The sequence below is a fragment of the Macrotis lagotis genome, chromosome X, assembly GCF_037893015.1.
Source record: "Macrotis lagotis isolate mMagLag1 chromosome X, bilby.v1.9.chrom.fasta, whole genome shotgun sequence".
In the NCBI taxonomy this organism is placed as follows: domain Eukaryota; kingdom Metazoa; phylum Chordata; class Mammalia; order Peramelemorphia; family Peramelidae; genus Macrotis; species Macrotis lagotis.
Genome location: NC_133666.1, coordinates 347,894,562 through 347,922,140, shown reverse-complemented (window position 1 = coordinate 347,922,140; position 27,579 = coordinate 347,894,562). Strand labels below are relative to the sequence as shown.

General features: G+C 32.6%; 1 protein-coding gene across 2 annotated transcripts in view; it reads left to right on the top strand.

The window, feature by feature from the left end:
• Window positions 1-6,931: 6,931 nt before the first annotated feature.
• The window catches only part of CTNND2 (catenin delta 2), a 1,202,081-nt gene continuing 1,181,433 nt past the window's right edge, over window positions 6,932-27,579 (top strand). For both annotated transcript variants that reach the window (XM_074205345.1, XM_074205344.1), the window contains exon 1: window positions 6,932-7,222. The gene's annotated coding sequence lies outside the window, so the exon portion shown is untranslated. The remainder of the gene's footprint in view (window positions 7,223-27,579) is intronic.

Sequence of the window (27,579 nt, the reverse complement as noted above, 5' to 3'; positions counted from 1 at the left end):
TCAAAGTTTATCTCCATACCTTTTAGAGCAGGTGAGTCCAACCTGGGAGCTCATTCAAGAAGTCACATTTCAAATTTGGTTTTGTGTTATTGGTGTTGTGGGTTGCCTTGTATTTATGAACAGGTAATGAATTCTGTTTGTGTCCCTTGAAGGATTGTGGTTTGACCTTTGTCTTAGAAGAGCTAAAAGGTTCAACATCTCTGCTCTAAAGAATAACATATTTGGCCATAATAAGTCAATTTCTTTCCACAGTTATAAAACAAATTTATTTTTAAAATATATTTTAATGATCTTGTTAAAAATTACCAATTGTATTAAAATGTTTGATTTTCAGTTTTTCTAATTTTGAGTTCCATATTCTTTTCCTCTCTCCTACCCATTCAACAAATTTCATATAGGAAATATGAAATATAGGAAATTTATAGTGCTAATAGCTTAGAGAAGAGTTATATTTTAGAGGCAAAATTTTGTAAAGGAAAGAGCACTAGGCATCAGAAGTTTGATTTTAAATTCCATTTCTGTTCCTTATTAACAATATAATCAGTTTTTCTGACCATTAATGTATTGCCTCTTCCAGGTCAAATCTATGATTCTACTTAGAGATGTAAGGAGCCAGAGTTATAGCTAAGGTGAAACAATTAGGACTTTGCCCTAGGACTCCATCATGGGAGATAGTGAGACTTTGTAGAACATTTTCTTCCTGGGGTAGGAAAGTATTCTTTCTTCCCATGGTGGTAAGAGTACATTTTCTATACGTGTCATGATGATCATCTGCCCTATAAAACTGCTTCCTCACAGGTCTTTTTCTCTTGCAAAGTAACCTCACTTACAGTTAGTTTTATTCCAGGTACAAAGATTTCTAGTTATGTTTCTAAAAGGCACTTACTTAGAAGAGAGGATTCAGTTTTTATTAACAAATCAAGTCTACTTGTATTCATCAGAAAATGCATAAATCATTTGATTTATAAACACTTGCCAAGGTATCTCCCCCAAAGAAGTTTCTTCAATATAAATATTAGTTGATAGCATTCAAGTGTTTTAAAGCTAAAAAAATTTATAATGAACCTGGAAAAGGGATTTTTCCTACAATAGACAACTTTAATAGTACCTGTACTTGAAATCTTTTCAGTTTGGTCATGCCTACCTTTTGCACTTCAGACCTAGACCTGAACTGATGAAGGGAAAATGAGTGGTGCCACCACAAAGATCAGGGTTCTTGGAAGTGAAGAACTCATTACTGACCCTAGAAGACTGAAAGCTCAGGATTTTTTTTTTCACAAGCCTGCAAAGTTCACAGATTAAACTTTTTCCTGAGAGACAGTAAGTTATTTGTGGACAGGCTGAAAAACAAAGTTTAGGAGTGAATGCCTGAGGGAAAGAGAGAAAGGAAAACAGTCATACAAACTGACTGACTGAGCTAAGATTTAAGTGAGTTGGTCTAGTCTGTAGGGGAATGTGGGCCAAACTTTTATAGTCTTAACTACTTCCTGTAGAGGGAAAAGTCAGATAAAATAGGGTAAAAGTTGGACCTCCACCCCATCTACTTGACTAGGGTCAGGTACCCACTTTGAAAAACTGAAAGGCAGAAAGCTGGAGGAAAAGTAGATGAATGAGCAGAAATTGCTCTTACCTTGGCAAATTTACATTTAACAATGAAGTTACATTAAACTGAGAAAGAATATACATCTGGAAGAGAATATACATCTGATAGATTTCAGAAAACACAAAGTAATATTTCTTAATATTAAAAAAACTAGACAGATATTTCATCTTCCACAGAACAACTCCAAGCTCAGAGCACTTCAACATAAGGAGGCATCTGAATAAGACTTTCCTGGAGAGAGCATGTTGATTAAATTTGAAGAATTTCTCTTGTTTCATTAAATAATTAACCATTGTGCTATTATACAACTATCCCATAATCTATTCTTAAATTATTTTTAGAAATGTCAATATCTAATGTTGAAGAGTGTATTAAAATAGAATTTAAAATATAGTGCTTAAAAATAAGCACTATATAAATGTTAGTCATATTTATTTCTCCAAAATAAATTAGTCTTTTAAAAATATGCTTATTATTATTGTTATTATTATTTTATTGTTACCTTATATGTGCATGATATTTTAAAGCATTATACATTAGCCTTATACATTATATTATTTCACATTTTAAACTATAAAATGTCATTTTTGTCCAAAATATAAGAAAAGTTAATATAAAAGTAGAATGGATAAAAAGATTGAAAGTTAATTTGAAAGCTAGTTTTAAACTTCATTCAAACATATTTACTTAAATGTAATTTAAATTACATAAAACTTGACCAATATACAAAAGGAGAAATATGTTATTGTAGTTTTTAACATTGACTCGTTGAGATACAGAAATGCTACAAATTTGCTTGTCTCTAACAAATGACTAGACTTTTTAAAAATGTTAATAAAAAATAAGTAATACAGTATGTCTCTTAGATGAACAATCAAAATCACCAGGCAAAAGGTGGCAGCAGTGAGTCATGCTGCAATCTCACATTCCAAGCAATTATTACTATTAGTGAAGTTTCTATAAAATATTTTCAGAAATCTACTGAATAACTACATAAATAACTTTTTATGAATATGAATGATCCTTAAATTTTGTATAATGAAATGATCATAAATATAAAACCAACAATTTTTGGATTAATTTTCCTTTTCTTAAAAATGGCTCACCTATATTCTATGAAACTTCACTGATATAGCCTATAGCACTTTTCAAACATCTCAATAAGTAAAAGTGACTTTTTTAAACTACATTTCGACAGTAATATAAATCATTGTTAGAAAGTGTTCAAGAACTTAGCTCTTGATAATCTGGTAAAAAAGCTCCTCTGTAAATATGCAGTATTTCTTTGGTGTATAGTTTTACTGTTATCATTTTTTAGAAATATAGATTGACCTACTGACAAATTGTTTTACTCTATTTAAGTGGTTTTCAGGTTAAAATAACAGAAAGGTATCAAGTCTTCATTGAGCAAGAGAGAATTTTAGAATTTAAGTCCTCCTTCTTATAACTATAGGGACAGCTAGATGGTACAGTGGCTAGAGCACTGGACTTGGGGTCAGAAGGATGAGAATTCTAATTCTGCCCTCAAGACACTTGCCATTTACTACTTGTGACCTCGGACAAGTCAACTAACCTGATTGCCAAGGCCATTTCCAGTTATCCTGATTCATAACTCATCATTAGACCCAGATAACTCCAGAGAAGAAAATGTAGTTTGGAGACTTAGCACAACCCCCTTCCCTCCCTATCATCACTCAAATCCAATTCATGTGCTTGTCACGACATCACTTTCCTGATGTCATTGTCTTCTTCTAGAAGAAAGGACAGAGGCCGCTAGGTGGAGCAGTGGATAGAGTACAGGCCCTGGAGTAAGGAGCACCTAAGTGCAAATCCGACCTCAATCACAATGATTAACTAGCTGTGTGGCCTTGGGCAAGTCACTTAACACCATTGCCTTGCAAAAACAAACAAAAAAAAAACCCTCAAGAATGAAGGACAAACTATAATGGTTACTCTGGGCAAGTCATAACCACAGTGTCCCAAGAAACTTTGTCATTTTTGCATATTTAGTTTTTTATACCAAGAAATCACATCTGCTCTAAGAAGGGGGAAAAAATGATCTGCCAAAAATAGGAGCAAATATCTTAATTTTTAGCAACTGTAACATTAGTCATAATAAATAAATATTAATGGAAAATTTAAATATAGTATAATTTGTTTTTGGTACCAAATTTTTTATGCTTTTTGTGCTTTTATGTTTTTATACTTTTATACATTTTCAAGAGCTGTGATCATCAAATATCACCATATATATATATATATATATATATACATATATATATATATATCATCCAAATGGCATTATGATAATTAATTCCATGACTCTAGAATTGTTGCAGTTTTAAAAGAGTTCCAAAACTTGAAGTTTTAATAAATACCCTTCTGATTAGGGAGTGTTTATACAGCGCCCCTTTGTATGTACTTCATTTAGGAATATTTATCATTTTTTCCATTTCATTGTTTCACCTTCAATTCTAATACTGAACTTTATTATTCATTTTATTTAATATTTCTGCATAGTGTTTTTTCTTGTGATTCCTCTATGTTTGTACCTTAATATCCTTAAAATCATAAATCATTTACAGAAACATCTATTAAATTGCCTACCGGGCATAAATCATTATGTACTAGGGAAGAAGCAAAACCCAATGTGACAATGTCCCTTCATTTATGGAGTTCAAGTAAATTATCCAGATAATTATACCAGCTACTTAAGTTCAATGGTTAGAACTCAGGACTTGGGAGTCAAGGAGATCTGGCTACAAAACTCTGATTTAAATACTTATTTATGTCTGGACAAGTCATTTCATATCTCTCTGTTTCAGTTTCCTCATCTGTAAAATGGAGATAATTGCACCCACCTCACAGGTTAATGTGTAAAGTATGTTAACACACACACACACACACACACACACACATATATCACACAGAATGTGTGCTAGGTATATTAATAAAGCACAATTAAAGCATTATGTAAAAACTGGCAGAGTCCTGATGAGGGTCTTTAGAGAAAGTAAAAAGAGATAATATTAATCAGAAAACTAGGTGAATCAGGGGATATAAACCGATGATAGGGAAATCTGAATTCAAATATTGCCAGAGATACTTCCTATTTACTGTGTGGTCTTGGGTAAATCCTTTAATCTTCCTCAGCCTCAGTTTCCTCATCTGTAATATATTACAGATAATATTAATAATGCCTTAACTCCAGCATTATTGTAAAAATAAAATGAGATATCATATATAACCCCCCCCATGTGAATTAACTGATATTCCTAAAAAAAAGGTCAGTTAAATATTCAAAAATCTTAATCTTAGAATCTGGTTCATAACTCTAATTTTCAACATAAATAAGCTGAAACCGAGATAGGTGATACTATTCTAAGGTCCTGTAGTTAGCAGTAAAGCTGGGATTGAATTCTAGTTTAATTTTATTCAGATTTTCAACTAGTATCAGAAAATTTGCCTGATTTTTAAATTAGGATAAAATTCCTATTAGAAAGGGTGGAAGCTAAAGTGAATCCTAGTAATCTGATGAACTCTAGCATATTTTCTTTTTTTTCAAGGATAATATTTTAAGTCACAGTGTATTCAGAACTTCAAGATAGTCAGAGATCAGGTGTGGCACATAGGTTCAGGTTGCATAATTTCAAGAAACATTTGCCCTTGAAACTGAACATGTGTCTTGCAGATTGCCAAAACCTTGCAGGTGCAGTAGAAACCTGGTATAATGTGTTATTATTACATAAATGAAGATATGTCATGGATTAAATCATGTTCCCTAAAACAAGGCAACCATATACATGTATATACATATATCTCAATGACTAGACATATGGAGATAATATGTAATATATGTACTTTATGTAATGATACTAAGTACAAATTTCTAAAAGATGTCACTAAATTCAGGAAAAAAAATTTACCTTCATAGGCTGTCTCAGCAATAGAGAAGAGACAGTGAAATAGCAGGCAGGGTAAATATGAGGATAGGAATCAAGTCAGAAAAAAGAGAAAGTGATGTTAAGAGGGAGAATATAACACTGCAATTCAAAATAAAATTACAACCATTAGTTGGATATTTACTTTTTCTAAGAAGAGAGGGAAAGAAGGAGTGAGGAGAGACAGACAGAGAAAGACAGGAGAGAGAGAGAGAGAGAGAGAGAGAGAGAGAGAGAGAAAGACCACCATTACCTAAGGCAACTTATTCAAGTTCCTTTCAGGACAGGTTCATTCATTGCCTAGGATTCACAGATACACAGTAGAATAATTTCACTAATGGAGAAAGTGACAAAGAACCTGAGAAGAACATGAGAGTTCTGGGGGAAGACATCAAACAGGTATTTATTTATATATTTCGAGGTATAGAACTACAGTCATGAAGAGAGAGGGATGGGGTGGAGGCAAACAGTATACATCTCTTAAACCCTGTCATTTCTGTCCTGCGTACACTCCTCTCTCTCCTGTCGCCCATTCCCATGACTATTCATGAAGATTTCCTTCTTTGTTTCCAGGTTGTCAAATCTGCTTTTAAAAAAAAGCCTCCAACAGAGTGTAAGGAAATAACTTGTTTGGGGGGAGTAAATGCTAATAACAGGAAAAATACTTTCCCGACATTTCTTTCTAGCTTTCTTGGGGGCCCAAGTGTTTCCACCCTTCTCAAGTTCTGGTTCGGTATTCCATCAGATGCTTTTCCTGTATTCCAACCCATGGCCTCCTCCCCTTGCTGCTGCTGCTCCTGCTAAAACCAGAAGTGGAATATGCACATCCAAGAGCTTCTCTCTCTCTCTCTCTCTCTCTCTCTCTCTCTCGCTCGCTCGCTCGCTCGCTCTTTCTCGCTCGCTCTCTGATTTTTCTAGCAGTTGAACTGGGCATGCTCGGCAGCTGGAGCAGACTTCAATGCAAGGAGGACTAACTGGCCTCCAGAGCCTAGAGCTGAGGTTGTAGGTGCAGGGCTGAGGCTCGGCTGCTGCTGCTGCTGCTGCTGGGGCTGCTGCTGCTGCTGCTCCGGAGCAGCCTCGCCCCTCGGCGGCAGCACAGGTGGCGGCGGCGGCGGCGGCGGCTGCGCTGAGCTGCGGAGGGAGGGCAGCTGCTCTCCGGAGCAGCCCAGACGCAGCATCACTAGGCGCGCGCTTGAAGGGAGAAGGGAGAGAGCAGAGGCAGCTGTGTCTTTCCTGGGTCTGCTCCAGCTACATCCAGCGGCGGATGTGCGGGAGGAGGAGGAGAAGGCGGAGGCAGCAGCAGAAGGGATAGAGATCGGCGGTGGCACCACGGCGGCGGCACCACAGCGCCGCGGCTCTGCCTGCTCCAAGAGCCCCGGATAAGAAGGCAGCAGGCACCTCCGTGGTGGAGGGAAGCCAAGGAGCCGGAGACTTTACCTCGGCAGCAGGCTCCAGAGCAGCCTCATCCTTACCGCTCTTTCCCCCCTCTTCCCTGCCCAGCATCACTTGTCCCGGAGCCACGCACAGACAACAAAAGCGAAAGATGCTGCAGTTGGGCAAGGTCAGGACCTTGCACTGAAGCCTGGAGGCGGCGCGCACACCTTTCCCTGGAATTGAGGATTTGTCTATTTTGGTGGGTGCATGTTTGGGAGAAAGCAGACAGGCTCAACGCCTTTTGGTGAGTGCATTTGCTGGGCTAGCGGTGCCAGGATTATTCTCCTCCTTATTGGTGGCGGGGGTTGTTCCTCCAGCTCTGAGCTATCTGTCGACGGCGGATGCTCAATCTTGCTTTCCGTTGGGAGGACCACAATTTGCCCTGGTCCTCTCTCGGAAGACAGCTCTGTCTGCTGGTGGATAGCGAGTTGGTGCCTTTCTTGGCGAGGTAACAAAGTAGCTTCTCGTCTCCCTCCCCCTCCCATCCACAATACGTTATCCCGAGGCATATATAGGGCATCACCAACAATACTGCTTCCTAGCATCCTTCAATAATCTACTCCTCGCATTAATGACGTCCTGAATATACGGAAGAATAGAAGGGTGGGGGTGGGGTGGGTCACACTTCCCTCCAGTCTTTAAGCTCTGATTTTCAATGTCATTGCGATGTTTGGGTGGAACAAAATGGGAATACTTAGTCATATACATCCATATCCCTTTCTTCATCTTCTATTTTTTTTCTCCTATACTGAAAGTCCCTATGGTCTATATTTAGCAGGCTCAGCTTGAGCATTTTTGGAACAATCCACAAGGTTTAGAGTCTTGGGCGCTCTGACAATGGGTAGAGAGGCTTTTGAAACCGATGTCTGAAGCACACATCTCTGGGAAGCTTTGTTGTGTGTCTATGTGATATGCAATGTGATATTTGGCTAATCTATAATTAATGACTGAAAGCAAAGACGCTTTTCTTTTTTAACCTTACCTTCCTCTTATTCTGGTGTGTAATGTGGTTGCATCGATTGTTTTTCAGCAGGTTCAAGTCACTATAGAGTGAATTAAGTCACTACAGAGGTGATGCAGCCTATATAGGTTTTGTGGTAGCAAGTAGACTTCTACAGAGATTTTTTTTTAATCCAAAAATTGCCCATGAAAATGATGAGTTTAGCATTACACAATAATAAATGGGTTGTGAAGTCTATTGGAGCACCTAGAATAAAACAAGTCTGGTTATTCTTGCTTATTTTCTTTCCTCTTGTTGTTTGAGTTGTAACAATGTGATTAGCCTTGGATCAGGAATTATGGTTTTCCTAATGTAAAAAAAAATAGAAACAGATTGATAGGCCTTATGGAAACCAGTAAATGTTAACTTTTATAAACCATGTGACTAATATTTAAGTACACTTTTTATTTTCTTCTGTGACTTTCATGAAATCAGGAAGGTACTAGAAGCTATGCCATAAAGTTATTTTATTTTATATCCCTATAAGTAACAAGAGGCAGTGTTGTTCATTTTGTTAAAGTATTACCAACATTATATGCCTATAATTTTTTAAAAAGCTAGAGTTACATCCTTCAAATAGCATTATGTGAAATGTTGTCTCTGTTTGATTACAGATTGCTTTGTCCGCTGATATTTTTGAATTATTTTTTGGGGGGGAGAGGAGTATAACAATACCCAAAGTTAGAACCCACTTTGACATCTATTAGGATTCCTTTGTTGATGCATAAAAAATTAGCTTGGAAAAATAGTGTCTTAAAAATAGCATTGCATACATGCACAACTCATTGTTAATATTCCTTGCAAAGCTATTCAGTGCTATCCTTTTTGGTCTGTGGGTTAGAACAAGGCTTTAGGGCTTGAATGAATCTGAGTATATTAGCAGTTTTATTTTTAACGATGGGAGGTCTGTGATCATAGTAGTAAAACTTAGCACTTTTAAAAGATTCAATTCAATCATGGTTCACTGTGTTAACTGAATGGTCCTTTTGCCATTTTCACTTACATCTTATATTATTTATATTAATAAACCTTGCTAGAAAATAGTATTCAGCTTTTTCTTAAGATAGTTAATGTAAAACATCATCTTATAAAAAAAGAGATTCAATAAATGGGTATACTGTGAGTTTTGTCCTCAGAGATTATTCTCATAGTTTTTAACATTACTATGAAAAGAATAGTTAATGTCCCCCTTTGAATAGGCAAAGCTGGGAAAGGAGATAAAATTATGTATCCCTTAGTTTGAGTTGCATGTCCTATTACAGAATAAAGTTAAGATACTGGTTGAGTGATCAGTGGAGTAAATTAGCCCCTCTACTTGAAATTATTATTCTAAGAAAATCATGGAAAGTGCCTTGTATTTAGCTTTAAAAGTTCCTCTATGTGTGCATATGTATGTGTAAATGATGTCCCCTGTTTTTCTGAGAGCATTGAACTTTCAAAATATAGAAATTAACCTTAATTTTACTACTTCTTTTAAAAAATAAGTTAATCATAAAGTTCATTTAATTGAAATGAAGAAACTGATGTGCATATTTTTCAAAAGATTTTTTTCACTCAGTGTGTATAGTTGTTAGGTAGCTTTCTTAGGTAATTTCTTGAGATTTATCAAATAGTAAAAAAAGTTTTGTTCTCTTTAACATAAGGAAACTGATTGTTGTATTCCCCTTCAGTCCTAATATTCATAATTGAGTTTTTTGACATGCTGAAGAACTATAAAGTAACTATCGAGTGAATTTCAAATTCATTATATGGGTCCTACAATGATTTTTCAGTTACATTTCTTCTGCTTATTTCTTTATGTCATCATCATTTTGAAGGGAAGTTCAACAGGATTTTTTTCTTTTGTCTACAATGAGGAAATACTGTATAGTGGAAAGAATATTGAATTTGAAGAACCTAGAAGAACTGGGTTCAAATCTAGCTACAAAACTTTACTAGTTGAGTGTCTGTGAGCAAATTTTTAACCCTCTTTGAGCCTTAGTTTCTTCATCTGGGAAATGGGGATAAAAATACTCAAATTTAATTTATCTTGATTCTCTGGGGAAGGTGTGTTGTACCTCTAAAAGTCCCAGCTAAATGCGACTTAATACTTATGTGAACTTAATTCCATCACAAATTTGTAAATGTATGTTTAACATTAAACAGTATCAAGTCTAGTATAATTTGACTTTACATAAAGATGGAGATTTATGTATAATAAAACTGGGCAAGCAAATATAACTGGTTAAAAAAATTCTTTCAATTTTGAAACAAACATCTCAACTTTTCTTACACTTTTGCTATGGTCATTCAATAAGTGTAGGAAAGTCAATATATGAGTAATACAATGCCATTACATGAATTTTTTTTTCTATTGAAACATTGCTTCCTTTTCCTTTTTGGAATGTTTGATCTCATGATATCCTCCCAGTGACATCCTTCTTCTGTAATTGAGATTCCAATGCCCCCAAATTTTCAGTTAGTATTTTAGTGGAATCACAGCATTAAATCACTCTCTATACCACTATAAATAAATCCTGAGAATCTGAGTGTCACCTATTTTTGAATAATGAATTTTGCAAAAGATATGGTCCTTCATTATAGTTCCACCCAAATAATAGAGAGAAAAGTGAGATGATGTTTAAAGTCAAGTTCAATTCTTGATCATCCCTTAAAAAAGAAAGCAAAGTGTCTTAGTACCATGCTCTTTATTTTGAAAGGCTCGTGAAGATGTTTCTGTAGTTCCGTGTGAAAAGTTAATTTGTGTAGGAACAGTTCATGATGCTAGTTGCTACTTTCAAGTTTATCTGACTGCATGCCAAAATAACAGCTTTTTATATTAATGTAAAATATTAAACATGTCATAGATAAATAGTTTCTATCACATTCTCTGCCAATCCAGCCTACTGATTAATAATCTGCCTGTTTTGGTTTAGCGAATCCAATTACAGTTATAAACAGTAGCTCCAGCACAGGGGGGGGAAATCACAGAAATGTTGTATCACACTGTGTTTTCACACTTTTCATTTAAAACTGTATGACTAAGGCATTGGTTTGTGGGCATCATCAAAAATGATTTTGATGATGCAGCAACCAAAATATTGTATAATCACATAGATCAAGCGCTCAAGCTTCCTACTCTATAGTGATTGGAGAATAAACTGGTTGATCACTAATATTACCCTTGTTGCAAATTAATTGATGCCAAATAGAATTAATTCTTCAAATAATGCTAAAATAAGTGCTAAAGAGTTTTTTTACATGGTTAATATCTTAGCTATGTGTCCATGTATCCCTCAGCACAGGGATTTTGTACTAGTTTAATTCAGTACAGTGATGCCTTAAGCCTTGAGGAGCACATACACACACACACACACACACACACACACACATGCATACATACATATATACACACTCACACACACATAATATATTACATATAGAAATTTGTTGTTAAAAATTTCCAACATAATTACTTAATATATTTTAAATCTTATTTTTCCATTGACTTTGAACAGGAAATCTACAATGTGTTACTACAGGAAAAAGTTCTAACTTAAATTGGTGTAACCAACCTTTTAAATATCAAATAATTAAATGCAGATTGGTTATTCTTTCAAAGAAAATTGCTCCAAGTTCCTAAATAAAAACACTAAAAATAATTATACCTGAAACTGTAACAATTTCTGCATAAGTCACTGTAGTGGCCAGGAGGTCATGTTACTTTGAAAAATGACCTTAAACTTTCTCTCATCATGTCTGTGCATGACAACACTAAAAACAGTGACCTTAAGATATTAAGTATTTGTATTGACCTTTCAAATTTCAATAAAACAAATCTTTCCTTAACTATAAATATCGCTAAGTAAGATGTTTTCTTTGAATAGTTATATATGAAAAACTTAAATGATCCTAAGTTCAAGTGCCCAAATAGATCTCTCTCTCTCTTTTTCTCAACATAATGCTTTACAAAATCTCAGCATCCTAAATTACAAAAGGGAAAATGTATTCTACTAATAGAGTGATCATCTAAGGAATAGCCTAGGTTTACAGTGCTTTCAAATTTGTTTCCTAGGCTCTTTGAATTAGTTTGTGTTTGTTTATATTTCTGGACGTGTGTGTTCATTGCTTTCTATGTTTTCCACTTAATATATTTCTAAACATCATATTTTTCACATATCAACAGAATTAATCAATTAACAAGAATATAGTAAATAGTTACTATATGCCCATTACCATACCATAATGCATTAAGTTTAAGTAAGTTAAGTACACATAATGCCAGATAATTATATTTAAAAGAACATAAATGATTATTATACATTTCAAACTTGTATATTAAAAACTTCCTTTCCCAAAGTTGATTCCCGTTATTATTATCATTATTCTTGAAGATTTTGATGATTGCTGATACATAATGTTATCTGTCAAGAAAATCTCAACTTGTTTTTTTTTTTCTTTTAGAACTAGCCAATTGTGAACATTCATTAATATTTGTATTTTAACATAAAAGATCTTTGTAGACTAACTCTAGAGAAATCCATAAAAGGAAACTGTAGCTCAAAGGGGAAGTGTTTCAGTTAATCATTAATAAACTGTATTCAGTGCAATAATTTTGTAGCAATTTTATATTTTCTACAGTGTGACAACACTTAAAGTTAATCAATATAACTATATCAATGTGTATGCATCCTTAGAATAAATGGCAGCTGTCTTCCTCATGTGATTCCCAGAGAGTGTTTCATCATTTCATGTTTCATGTTCCTGCCTAAAACTTCTGCCCACTACTGAAAATAACCTAATTAACTAAAGACACTTATACTTTTCCCATTAAAAACTAGTTTTCATGTTAAAATTTGGATAATTGAACACATTTGAATATCAAATGTATGGGAGAGTACTCTTAAATTATTAATATACCAAATAAAGTTTGAATAAATCAATTTCGTATTTCTCAAAAAACTCAATAAAAAAGATGATACCACCAAAATTGTATCATCTACCTTGGAAATTTAATTTTTGAACAACAATTCTAAAATTTCTTTTTTAAAATAGTATAAGTAGTCTTGTGAAAATGAAATCTTAATATCTTTTTTATAAAGAAAATACTTTTAAAAAGAAATCTCTTCTATCATTTCACCATTTTGTATTTTTTTAGTCAGAAGTTATCCATGATGATTTCATCTAACAAAAAATAATGAAATTCTGTTATTTTGACAAATGATTACTATAAATCTGCATTGATCCTAGAAAATTAAAGAGACTATAAATTCAAATACATTCAAATACATCTATATGATCAAATGAAATGCTGAGATTAAAAAAAAAGCCCTTAAAGGTATTGGAATATTTTTTTCTGAATTTCAAATATAGGCATTATTCTAAATATCACTTTTCAAAGATTTGTTAAACATTGTACTCAGTATTATTTACCAAGTTATTGGTATTTACTTTCCCTTTAGTTAACGCATTTCTGAGAGATTAGAAAAAATTCTGTAAGTTTTTTAAGAAACATTTTTGTATGCCTCTTCTTTCAAATATTTTGGTTTAAAAATTATCATTCTCAAAAACTGTTTCTTTGAAGGACATAAAAGTTATCTTTTTTATTTAATTTATAAGATGTCAAATTATAGCAATTTGAAAATCCAATAATGAAAGCACAGTAACTAATTTTACTCAAAAGAGTGATTTTTTTTAAATGAAGGCATCTCACATGTTCTCTTGAAACTACTTTCATTGTTAAATACTTTATCTTAATAGGCATTTTCAATATTCCTATACGTTTACTTTTTAGCATAATATTTTGTATTTGTTATTTACATTTCCTTATTGTCTTAGACAAAACAAATGAAATATGCCTTTTTCAATGGGTTCACTTTTTATATCATTTACATTGGTTTACTAGATTTCAGTTTTTCAAATGGTGTTTACTAGTATTTCCTTAAATTTAAAGAGAAAGGCGGACTCATATAGTTTGAATACTCTGTAATATTTTACATTTTCAAAGGTAGCTAAAATTAGGAAAAAGATGTTTAAAATGGCTATATAGGGGGCAGCTAGGTGGTGCAGTGGATAGAGCACTGGCCTTGGAGTCAAGAGTACCTGAGTTCAAATCTGGCTTCAGACATTTAATAATTACCTAGCTGTGTGGCCTTGGGCAAGCCACTTAACCCTATTGCCTTCCAAAATCTAAAAAAAGAATGGCTATGTAGCTAATAAAGGGATAAATTTACAATACGGTTTAAAATAATTTAATAATGAATCAATACCAAAGTATTTATAATTTTCATTTTCATTTTCACTAAAAACTTAACATGCTACTTCTTGATGATGTAGAGGTTACATGGAATTCTCTAAAACTATATAAGCAGCATATAGAAATGTATACACAAAAAGGGTCCCTCTGTCCAGATTTACTTTCTTCAGAAGGGAGCCCAAAAAATCTTAGTGTAGTTTTGAATATTAATAACTTAACATTTTAGATAAGCAGATGCCTGTGCATTCATTTCTTATAGTGAATGTGGGGGCCAGTGAGTGGAGCGTTTCTTATATTTTGTCACTAGCAGATACTTTTTTTTCAGTAGACAAAAATTAAGTATATCTTTGCAAGGGTCACAGCAATAACTTTGTCGACTTATAGCAATTCTTGCATTGCTGGTTGTAGGAGACCCTGGAGGTTGGTTTAAAGGGGAGATGAGGTCATATGCCCTTCCTAGAAGAAAGTAGTAAAGACTCTGAAACTACACCTGTGATTTGAGGGGAATGGCAATATATTTATCCCTAAAGAACTCTTAAACACTAGCTTTCTATTTTGAAAATTTGGAAATGAGATAGTAGAGCATTTAGCATTGTGCTGAATTTCATAAAATGACCTAAATGTGTGAGTTTTCAAAGTATAAAAGGTTTTTATTTTGTGTATGTATGCAACATTTCACATATAATATATAGAAAAATAGTTGATGATTAAATACAATAATATATTAAATGAAATATAAATGTATTGTTTAAAATATATAATGTACAAAGTAGTTTGGTGTTTTTAAAATATTTTAAAATTGTTGTCCAGTACAATATTCATTAGATTACTGAACTTGAAATATGTTGAATTATGCCAAACAAATAGGTCTCTAATTTAAGACTTTGAGTGCAACTTTCAACTTCTTTTATCTTCCACTGGTTTATTCAACTCAACAAACATTTCTTAAGTGCCCATTATTTGCAGAGAACTTATTGTGCTTTAGAGATGCTAGAGAAAATTTACCTCCATAATCCCCGGAACTGAAAAAGTTCCTATAAGATTTCTTACCTGCTTAGCTAATGTGCTGATGATGTTCTATAGCCACAAATTCTTTTATAAATTCAGTTTCATTTGAATTTAACAAATTCCTTCATAAATTATCTTATAAAAGCCTTATGCATTTATTTTTTAAAATGTCATTTATTAAGGCAATGGAGTTAAGAGATTTGTCCAAGGTCACACAGTTAGGCAATTATTGAGTGTCTGAGACTGGATTTGAACTCATGTCCCTACTGACTCTAGAGCCAGTGCTATAACTCATGCTCCACCCATTAATCTTAAATATTTTACAAAAGTTAATTTATTATAACTAGTGATAATCAGCATAAAAAGATTAAAATGAGGGTCCATATTTTACTTTTCTGCTAAAATTAGTATATGTGTGTGTGTGTATGTGTGTGTGCATATATCTGTGTGAGTGTGTGTGTGTGTGTGTCTGTGTCTGTGTGTTTTGAGAGGGAGGACTGTCATGTATTAAAAAGTCAGATTGGGGAAGATTTGAAGTGCTTTCTATAACAAGTACTGGCTATCTGCCTGGGACAAGAGACTTAGCCTCTGTGCCCTCAGGCAACTCTCTAAGACTATTAATTAAGCATCAGTTACCCATTATTAATTGATAGATAGGATTTCCTAATTCAAGGATCCCTACTCCAAAGAAATCTCAAGTTTGAACACAAAACATACACTATGTGGGTATGTGTGTATTCATATTAAGTCACATCATACATGATGAGTGTGTGGACTCAACATTATTTAGTGTATTCACACTTTTTCAGTAAAATTCATCAAAATACACTTAGATTTCAAAAGAAGATCTGTCCATTGTCAATTTAGATACGTTCTTTGTCATTAGCTTTATGATACGGAATTGGTCATCAGAAAGTATGTGTTGAAACTCAGAAATTCTCCAAATGATATCAAAATCACTCTTTTTCACCCAATATTTTGAAACAAAGGGAAGCACAAAGTTATTCAGTTGAGAAATGTTCCTTTTGCCAGTTAAAATATTTTAATGTATTCATTTAAATGATCTACTTGAGGCACTGTGAACCTTTTTGTTTGTTTCTTCAGTTGCCTTATGTGCATATACTTCTGCCCCTAGGATTCCATTTTTGATTCTTTTAGGAAACCAGACTGTTCTTTCTCTACCCCCTTGAAGCACTGGTAAGTCCTATGTATAGATATAAATGTTTTGCCTTACTGTTGCTCATCTCAAAGATTAGGATTTTCAGGATCTTGGCTTAAGGCGAGTACTATTGCTTTTTACCTGGATATTTTCAAGTTCTCATTTTGGAAAAGTAACATAATATATACCCCACCCTTTTTTGCTGAGGAAAAAGCGAGGGCCTTGACCTTGTCGATGGTGGAGATTGGCCAAGTCTTGATCCAGGATAGCATCCCAGTTAGAGTTTGTTGATATATAGTACAAGAAACTTATACTCTTTATGGCAGGCACACTAAAGAGAAGAGTCAAGAATTACTGACATTTTAATACAAAGAAGGAAATCTAAAACCTGATAGACCTCTTCTGACATGGATAAAAATTGTTTATTGATGAAAACTTCCATGGAGATTCCATTTGCTCCCTTTTGAAGCAAGGGTACCATGCCATTTCTTCTCCACATCCCTTATCCCTGGTATCTGAAAGCAGTCACAGATCTCATTAGAACTATGAATTGAGCAGTGTTTTGGGTTTTTTAATTGGTTCAAGTTCTTAGTGAATTAATTCCAAAATATCCAGGAGAAAAAGATGTAACTCAAATGACAAAAGATTTAAGTTTTAGAAGATTTATAAATCCAAGTTGGAATTTTCAAGTCAGGTGACTCACAAATCCCATACTTAACTGAAAAAAAATGCTTTAGAGAGGAAGAGAATAATTCTAAGAATCAAATTTCCCAGACCAAAACCAGTGAAAAAGATACTAGATGCAATTATAGCAGTGAGTAAGAGACTTTCCAATGTCCCTCAAATGTTCAGTGCAACAATTGAAAGTTACAAGAAAGTTGAAAAGAAAGTTACAACTTCATGAATGGGGGAGTGAATAACTTGGAATGATTTTATTTGAGTAATATAGCAAAAGAAAACAAATCCTTATCCTTGGTTATAGTTAAATTTTTAGACTCTATGTGTGTTCTGTTGTTCTTCAACTAACTGCAATGTTCTCAAAGAATAGAAATTTGATAATTCTATTAGCCGTGTCTCAAAGTTCCTACCACTAACCCTGCATAGTTAAAATTATTTTGTCAGGGATATTGAACAGTCATTATAGCATAGATGTGAGGTTTGCTGAAACAATATGTTTTCCCAAATCCTATTTTTATTTTCTTTGTGTATAGAGAGAATAGGTACTTAGCAAAATCCCTAGAAGAAACATAGAAGTTTCTTAACAAATGCTAGTTGATTAACTAACTAGAAGAGATTATTCAATCTACACATGTTTTACATGTTAAACACTACAAGGTAAAGATGATATGAAAGTGAAAAAGGGCCTGTCTTTAAGGAAATTGTATCCCTTCAGGGAAGAATGAAGTATTACAACTTCCCATTATTTTATTCTGACTGCTGACATTGTCTATTGTGTAAATCCCACTCTGGCCTTAACTGTAAATGCACACAAAAATTACAGATGTTTAACAAAATGATTGATATTATAAGAACTCTTTTGTATTGTTACTATTGCATGAATGAAAATATATATACACCAAAGACATTGGGCCTGAATCTGTGATTTCATTGTTTCAAGGAACTTCAAAGTGATGAAACACCATCTTCTATGTAGGTAATTTCCTTTTCTGTAAATTCTAGTCTTAAAGATTTGCCTAACCCTAGACCAATGAAAGGTTAAGTGCTTTGTCCAGGGTCACCAAGTTATTATCTATCAGAAGTAGAGATTGATACCAGGTCTCCCTGACTTCAAGACCAGTTATCTATACTATATCACATCACTTCTCACTTCAAATATAATGTAATGAAGCAAGCATGAACAACAACAACAACAAAAAGTTGAGTAAGCCTGGATTTTAGTTCATGCTCTACAACTAGCTGTTTCCTTGGGTCATTTATTTAAGATATCTTACTTTTCTTGTAATAATGGTATAATACCTTCCTTTCTGTCATAAAGTTTTGTTAAGATACAATGAAATATTGCATTTGAAAGTATTTTTAAATGTACAATTGGTCAATGAAATTTAAAATTGTATCATTATTTTTTTTCTGGAAAAATGCAGGCATGTGGTCATGATTTTTAAATTCCTTTTATTTATTTTTGTTTGTTTGCTTCAAATGGTTGTCTAGTCTCTGTTTGCTTATGACTAAATCTAAGATTTCCCTTCCAGGAAGATTATAGAAAAAGAATTTTCTACACAGTATATTGTTTGTATTTCCAGCTCTTTGGCCAGTGTCCAAAAGAAGAAACTCTTATCCCTTACAGAAATAGAAGTCTTGTGTTTGATTAGTTAGCTACTTTTGGTCTAGACATGGGCTTTTTTTAGGATTTAACATTTATCAAATTTACTGAAATTTGCATCCTTTTGTGTGGATATTTTACCTTCTAAAATTAGGAAGTATGGGAAATTTTGTCAGCTATGTACCTGTACAGTTGAGTTCTATGAAACCTAACCTCTTAGCTCCCCTATTTACCCACTAAGCAACACTAACAATCAGTGTCTGTCCTTTCAGAGCAGAACCTCTAAAGTATAAAGGTGTCTTCTGAAGAAGTGAGAAACATGAAATTAACACTTTTATTTATTTTTATCTAAAAGGATTTCACAAGAAACCATTTTACAGGTTCTAATTATCCATGCCCAGACTTCATAAGTTCTGAATTCAAGAACTTCAACCTTCTAAAGAAAATTTTGTAGATGTGAGGAAAAATATATTTCAGGAAAGTGAAAATATAAAGCTGGTAAAATACACAAGCAAGTACAATTAATGCCTTGCTTGACTCTAGACTCTCCCTTTCTCTCATATTCTTTCTCATTTAGGTGTTTAAAAACTCCTTTCCAACAGATTGGAAATATGTCTGTAAAATAGGGTTTATTTTTTCTTTAGAAAAGAAAACAAAATTAAAAATGATTGATTTTTGGGATATCCATCCCTCAGGGATGCCAAAGCCCTTATTACACACTATGATTGCTGTTAGTATTTATGATTTTTTTTCAAGTAATTATGATCTTTTCAATGCCCTCTCCTTCCAATACTCATATATCTTTATAACTATATATATATGTGAGTGTGTGTATGCAAATTATATATATATATGTATATATGTACATGCCTTATAGATACATTTTTTTCATAAATTCCAAATGACTTCACAAAATTAAAGATAATAAAAAGTTGAAAGTGGGGAAATAAAAAAATGGGAAAACAGTAGGACAATATTCTTTTGAGTAGATAAAAAAGGTGAAAACAAATACTTCTAAATTTCTTGAGTATTAAATGTAAGACATTTGATTTTAGGAAGCTAGATTTGAGATGGTGTTTTTAAAAAAATTTTTTTTTTAACTATAGTTCTGAGTCTGTGAAAAACCAAAGATTTTATTTGGTGTTTAAATATGCATGTTACTCATGTAACTTCTCTACAAGATGATTGATACTTGATCAGCTTCATGCCATATCCGTTCCCAATGAATATTTTAGATTCTAGCCTAATTAAGACAACTTGAGACCTCAAGTGAATTGCATGTTCAGCTCTCTCTAAGGTCTTATTATTTGAGCTACCATCCTCAATTTTTAAGCTATGCACAGGATCATGTTGATTTTTCTCAACAGCCACTTATCTCATCCACCTCTTCTCACATTCAAACCCAAGCACTAAGAAAGAATGGATCAATGAGTGAAGTGTATGTATGAAGGTTAAAGTAAGGCTCTATTTTATCTTTATCAATCTAGTGTGTGAGATATTTGTCCAAGTTCAATAAAAGATTAAAACATTTAAGAGGGCTGTAGAGAATTTAATTGAATCAAATAATATTTTCATAAGCCTGTTATATAGTGGGTAATATGGGTGTCCCTGCTTTCAAGGCTTTTATATTCTGGGTCAGGAGTCCCAACTGTGGAAAATTAGTAAAACTACATGTAAATTTTAAAAGCAATTTCAGCTTTTAGACAACTGAGCAAGATCAATTCAAATTCTAGTTGGAGATAGTACTTGCCAAGTAACCAAATACATATTCATGTGCATTGTTGAAGTACTCACATTATTCCTATAGTGCAAGAAAAGGGAGGCATATGAAATAGTATGTCATGTTAAGCAGTATGATTGATTTTCTCATTCTACGTGAGTGTGATGATTCCAGAGGCAGTAATGTTACAAAGAAATAACCTCCAAGATTTGAGTATACATCAAGATAGTTGTTGGGTTGATTACCTTCAACAAGAGAAGCAAATTAGAATACTGAAAATATCTATAGATAGTGACACAAAATGTGTTATTATATTGGATATCATGTTAAATGACACAAAGATTCCCTAAAGGAGAACTTAAAAGAATCTAACATCTGCCTTCAATCATAGAAGTTATTACTGGAAATGAGTGAAAATTTGTTCCATGGCATACAACATGTAACCAATCTTGATAATTAAAGATTGTTGCCTGATGAAAGTAGGGAATGGAAGAGACAATGGCAGAAGGAAGATAATTTGTCGATTACCAAGATTTAGAATGTCCTCTATAGAGTAATTTGATGAATTGTGGGTTGGATTGTTTTCCATGTGAGATAACAATCTGAGAGAATTTCTAATTGATGATTTATCCATTAAAATAAGGAGGATATTTGTATCTTCAAACTTTGGAAAATAAGTCCTTTTATTTACTTTGGAAGTCTTTTGTAAAATTTTATAAAATCCAAAACAAATTTTGCCTAAAAAGAAGCAATCCACTGAAAACAATTGCTAAAATATGATTTTGCATTTAATAACATATTTAAGTTGCAGACTTTTATTCAGAAAAATATTTTTTTAAAAAATCAATTCTTGTCTCAATAAGATGTATAAATACATCTAAATCTTAACCAAAATGTTTCTGTAATATATGAATATGATTATTTTCAGAAGTTTATCATTCAAATATTAGAGAATGAAAATTTGTCAGTATATTTTTTCACTTTGTATTTATATATTTAAATTTTGAAATTTATTTAAATTTTCAAATAGATAATTTTCACTAAGATTTGTTTGGTTTATTTTCATCTTGTATATGTGCATTGTGAGTAAGGAGGGAGAGGAGAGGAGAGAAGAGCAGAAGTGACACAGGAGACAGAGAAAGAGATAGAGAGTTGAGCCTTTCTTCCTTACTCTCAAATCAGTTCTTTTTTCTGAGAAGTAATGGCCCATGCAATTTTACAATCATGAATTATTAATAAGGTATAGATGTGCTTTTGTAGAAGAAATTCCTTACGAGGAGTTTTTTTTAAAAAAATAAGAATGAAATCACAGGTTCTGTAAAAAAGAAGGGAAAACTGTCTACATATGTTAAATGAATAAGGAAAATAACAAATTTCATGAATTTAGAGCATTGATATCTGCTTTGCATGAAAAACTATAATTGATTTCTCAATAATGTAGCAAATTTGAAAACTATCATTTTGTCTAGAAAAAATTGCATTGTTTCTTGACATAGTGCATCTTGATTTTTATACACAAATGAATGACAAAAGAATAGAAATAAAAATATTCTCTACAGAAAAGTTTTTCTTTTTCTAAGTAAACATCATTACAAAAAGATGTAATTTGTTACTGTTTTCTTTCACTTCTTATATGAATATATGAAAATATTATAATTTCTCAATTGTTTCATATCTGTTAGCTGAAGAAAAGTGAGTCTTAAAATATTCCAACGTACTCAGAGTCAAATGTCAGTTGAACTAGGAAGAACTTAAATAATGCAGTCTGTAATTAGCATAATGTGTTTTCAAAAATTAAGTAAATTTTGTCATATAAAAAGTCAATTGTTATAAAAATTAAAAAAAATGTTAATATTAAGATATTTTACAAGAGATTCATTATGCATACTTTTAAATAGTACTGAATCTAGTTTGTAAATTTTATTTTATATCATATTAGAGATGGACAGCAACATCATATGTGACATTGCTTAGCTGACTATAATTATAAGGATTTAAAAAAAAGATTTCTATATAGAATTACTTATATTGTGGTCCTTTATTTTTAAATAAACAGAATATAAGCTAAATCTGTATGCTGAACTATAGCAATTACATTGAGAAATGCCTACTATCACCTAATTAATCTGTAGGATTTCTATGGTTCCTATTGTAAAGAGGTACATTTCAAATTTGTTACTCTTTCAACAAATTTATCTCTCTCAATAACTGATTGTATTCTTTTCTACTTTTGAGTATTCCAGTGATTATTTGTTTCAGTATGTATTGATTTCTAAGAAGGTCAATATTAAAATGTCTCTGAAAAATCATTGTGAATAACCAATCACTATTTTGTACTAATTTGATGTGAAAATGATGCCCTCAAATAACTTAGACCAACCTTTATCTTGGATATAATTTTGGAGATTGGTTACAGAAAGATGATCTTCTGAGTATACCATTAGGATATAATTAGGATTAATGTACTTGTATACCTCACATTCACATGAGAGGGTCTTATTCAACTTTAATCATAATATTTTGCCTGCGATAGTGACATTCATATATGTTATAATTATTTCTATTCTTGGCTTCAGGCCAAAGATAACAACTAAAATGGTATTATTATTATTATTATTATTATTATTATTATTATTATTATTTGTTTGTTTACTGGGGATGAGGTTGGGAAATATGCATTCAACAACCTCTTTCTATGGACAAAGTCCTCTAATGCATGTAATTTAAAAAATTCAGGCCTAAATTTAAATTGTTGAATTTAAAAAGAAAACCTGTTGACATGATCAGTTTTTTCCCAATATCCCATTAAGAAATGAATAAAATGGTCCTTGATTTAAAAAAAAAATCTGATTTACAATGGTTAAGATTAGCTAGATAATGATTCAAATCCTCTTGTGTTCATAAGTCCCCATGTCGGGTAAATGATAAGAAAGATGAGCCAACATTTTTATGTCACAAGGGATACGTTAATTACATTAGTGTTGTTGTGGCTTTGAAGAATTAATATAAATCCCTAAAGTCCTTCTATCAAGAAGTTACTGGAGCACCGGGGAGATTACTTTAGACTTCAAGTTTCCAAGGTTTCACCATTCTTGGTCCTTGTTTCCTTGTTTGAAACTGCTAAAATTTGCTCATGTTCCCCCTGAAATCATATGACATCTCCCTGGAAATCCTGGTTGAAGCTTACCTTTAGAAGATTCTCTTATTTTCTTTCAGATTCTTTGTATCGCCCCATCATGAAGCACAGTGTATTTACATGTCGTTGCTTTAAAAATGTAGAAAATGATAGGATGATGTTGAATTCTTGGCCAGACTTAAGTCCTCCTTTCATTTCAGAGAAAAGTGAATCCCTATGACAACTAGCTTATATTTGCTAAGTGTTCTATAATTACACAACATTTTATGTTCATTTTCTTCCAGTCTTATTTGATCAAAACTATACTTGGGTTGCTGATGGGAAACAATTACAGGGATAAACTCACAGATGCTCTTTTTTATGATAGAGCAACAAACCTGCTCTTATAATGAATGGGTCAATAGCAGAAAGCAGCAGTAAAATAAAAGGAGCAAATAGAGACTGCATCTCAAATAATTCTCCATATTTTCTTCTAAAAGCTCTGAAGACCAGAACAATTGTGTCTATTTTGGCCTCATTGGTTTATTAACCAATTTACATTATAGTCAATATACAAATAGAACTTAGAATGAGTTACATGTTTTATATCAACCACTAGTCTTTGGATTAGAGCATGCATCCCTTTCCTCCCCACTTTTAAAGTTACCCAATATTTACAAAATGTCTATTACACTTACTGGATTATATATTCTGCATAAATATTGGATTCCATATATATGAATAGATGCTAAAGTCTTATTTGTATGATTTTTCAAAATGATAAATATGAAAATTCATGTTAATGATATTAGATCTCCGGAATCTATATAAGGACCTTTAATTTCACTTTTAAAATGCATTTTTGAAACATAGTATGAAAACTCTTTGCAAAGGAAATATAATTCATTAATGCTATTCATTAAAAATGTTCCTCTTACCACATTGGTATCTGGTTCATGGTGCCATATTTTCTTCAAATTGATTTTGCTATTAGTTTCTAAATACTGGGTCTTATTTCACTTCTAATAATGTGAATGTGTTATTAACAAATATTTGTTATTAGTTACAGTTTATTAGGATCAGATTTATCTTCAATTTAGAATATCCTCCTAAAGGAAAGGTATTTTACTATAGTCAATGTGCTTGGCTTTTTATCTAATATGAAATTTTAAGATATAGTGCAAATGATTGGATTTAATAGCAAATATGTTTATTTTAAAGTTTTCATAACATAAGCACCATGCAAAATGCAAGTGAGAAAAGATCTCTCAAAATCACATTTTGTTTTAAAATTTTTAACCTGACCCTCCTCACCAATAACTATGACCAACTTATTTCCATGTGCACAATTTGGATGCATTGATAATTTCTTTTTAAACTGAATCTGTGAATTCATTGTTTGAAGGAAGTTAGAATGAAGAATGCCCTTTATAAGTACATATCAACAATTTCTCTGCAATTCTGTCTCAGGGATGTTTCTGGGCTACAGAAAGATTAAGTGACTTGTCTAAAGTCATACAGTATATCACAAAGACATGAACTAAGAAATTTATTTTATTATTCAATTTATATAACCTATAGGAGAGAAAATGAAGCAAGTCCAGTATAATACAGTGAAATTTTATCAGATACATATTAGAGGAAACTTTCTCCTCTCTCCTATCCTTATAAGTCCCTTCATCTCAGAAGATAACAGGAAACCTTTATGTGATATACTCTTCTTAGTGTAACCAGAGAATGATTTTATTCTGCCTCAGTTTCACTTCTACCAGCAAGAATAGTGTGCCTGCTTTATGATGACCAAGGAATCTCCAGCATTAATATAAAACTCCTATATAATACTCTAATATGAGTAGTACAAGTATTCTCTCTATTGAATAGAAACTGAGATTTAGAAGAGAATAATTGATTCAAATGGTAGAGCCCTTTAAAAAAAGTGTTGTCATCAGGAGTCTAATATCTGTCACTTCTTTCTTTCTTTCAAGCAAGAGCAACCATAGCAGGATGATTTTCTGTTGGCTAGCAGACAGGTAGATACTTTTCTTAGGCTTTGATGTGGGGGTGGGGAAGGAAGGAGGGAGGAAGCATGGGTGTGAAAGAAAGGGAGGAACCCTAAATGTAAGAGCCTATAGAGGTGAAATGTGACAAGAGATCCAAAGTCCATTACTTTTAGTTTTCCCAGAGAGATTAGGTTTCTGTCCTGAAAGCCATAATTATTTATTTGGAATTGTTACAAATATATTGTATTTTATTATCTTCTGTTCATATATAAATTTCAAGTTTAATGTTTTGAGAATTTTTTCCTTTGTTAATGGTTCAGCTACTTACCATATAGTCTCTCCATTTTTCTTCTTTCTTTCTTAATAAAATATGAAGGTGAAATAATATTTTTTGAAGCCATCAACCACTTCTGACTCAAAATGACTTTTAAGTCCATTACAACTACGAGTTTTTTTCTACATAAATTGTTGCATAGGTAAACCACACAATTGCATATTTATTCATTTAAAAATCCGAGTACAAAACTTTGTATTTACTTCTCTTAAATTTCATCTTGTTAGATTGATTCTTTCAAAACTATCATATTACAGTTGTTATTCAGCCATTTTTAGTCATGGCCAACACATAGTGACATTATGTGAGGTTTTCTTGGCAAAGAGACTTGTGCTTTGTCACTTCTTTCTTTAGCTCCTTTTACAGATAAAGAAACTGAGGCAAATATTATTAAGTCACTTCACTTTATCACACAGTTAGTGAGAGTCTATGACCAGATTTGAACTCAGGAAAATGGTTCCTCCCGACTCTAGGTTGGCATTCTATACACTGTACCATCTAAGTGCCCAGTACTATCTTGGAGATGCTCAAATATTTTTATCTTCATTTTTAAAGTTTTTTAAAATCCCTAAAATGAAACAATATTTTCAATATTTAATTGAAGTGCACATAGTAAAACGTTAGGATGCTAATGGTCCTAGAGTCATGGCAGTATTTCAGAATAACACAATAAATCAAACTTTCTAATATATTGACAAGTTGTTCAACATATCTACAAATTATAGTTTTAATGAAGCTTCAAAGAAGATAAATAATTTGCCATAGTCCCACAGAAAGTTTCAGCAGTTGGCTTTCAGCACAGGTCTCTCTGATTCCATTTCTAGCCCTCTAGCCATTTTGGCATGCTGACCCAAAATGTAAAAAAAAAAAAAAAAAATGAACTTCTGAGGAAAAGCAGTTGCCAGGTGTGAAAGGAAGATTAGAGAATTTTTCATAAAAATGTAAAAGCTTTTAAAAAATCCTTTATATGTTTCATTTTTGTGGAGGAAAAATGACTTTTGTTTTCTGGGAAGTGGTCCAAATTTAAATGCCAGTATCATTACCCTTACTTTGTTTCTATTTAGTTTTACCTTTCTACCTCTTTCCCCTTTTCATAACTGCATGATTTTATTGTTTTGAGTCATATTATTTTTGGGGGGTGTGAGAGATCGAAATTTGGCCTGTTTTATCTTCTTTTTTTACCTAGATTTCTGATTTCATCTATGTAAAGAGTTCCCAGGGGGGAAAAACCCTCTAGCAATGTAGACTGAAACACAGTGTGTTAGTGTAAATAGTTGCCTTGGGTCCTAAGAGGATGTGACATGTTTAGGATAAATGTTTGTGTGTGTGTGTATGAGAGAGAGAGAGAGAGAGAGAGAGAGAGAGAGAGCGCTTCATATATACAATGCCATGTTACCTCTCATTTATATATATATATATATATATATATATATATATATATATATATATATATTTACATTAGAGATGTAAAATACAAGGTTTGTGGACTGCATGAAGGTCACATTGATTTTGAGTGCACCCAAAACTGATTAGTTTGGAATTGGAAATTGGAAAATATTTAAAATAATAAAAGGTGTATTAAAACATACATATTACATTTGGAAACTAAGTCAATATGCATTCCACAGGCATTTTTATGTACCATTTCTATTTGAGTTTGACAGAAGTGATCTATATCTTTCATCTAACTTTCTATTTATTATCTGTCTCTGTCTTGATTTCTCTGTTTCTCTCTCTTTCTGTTTCTGT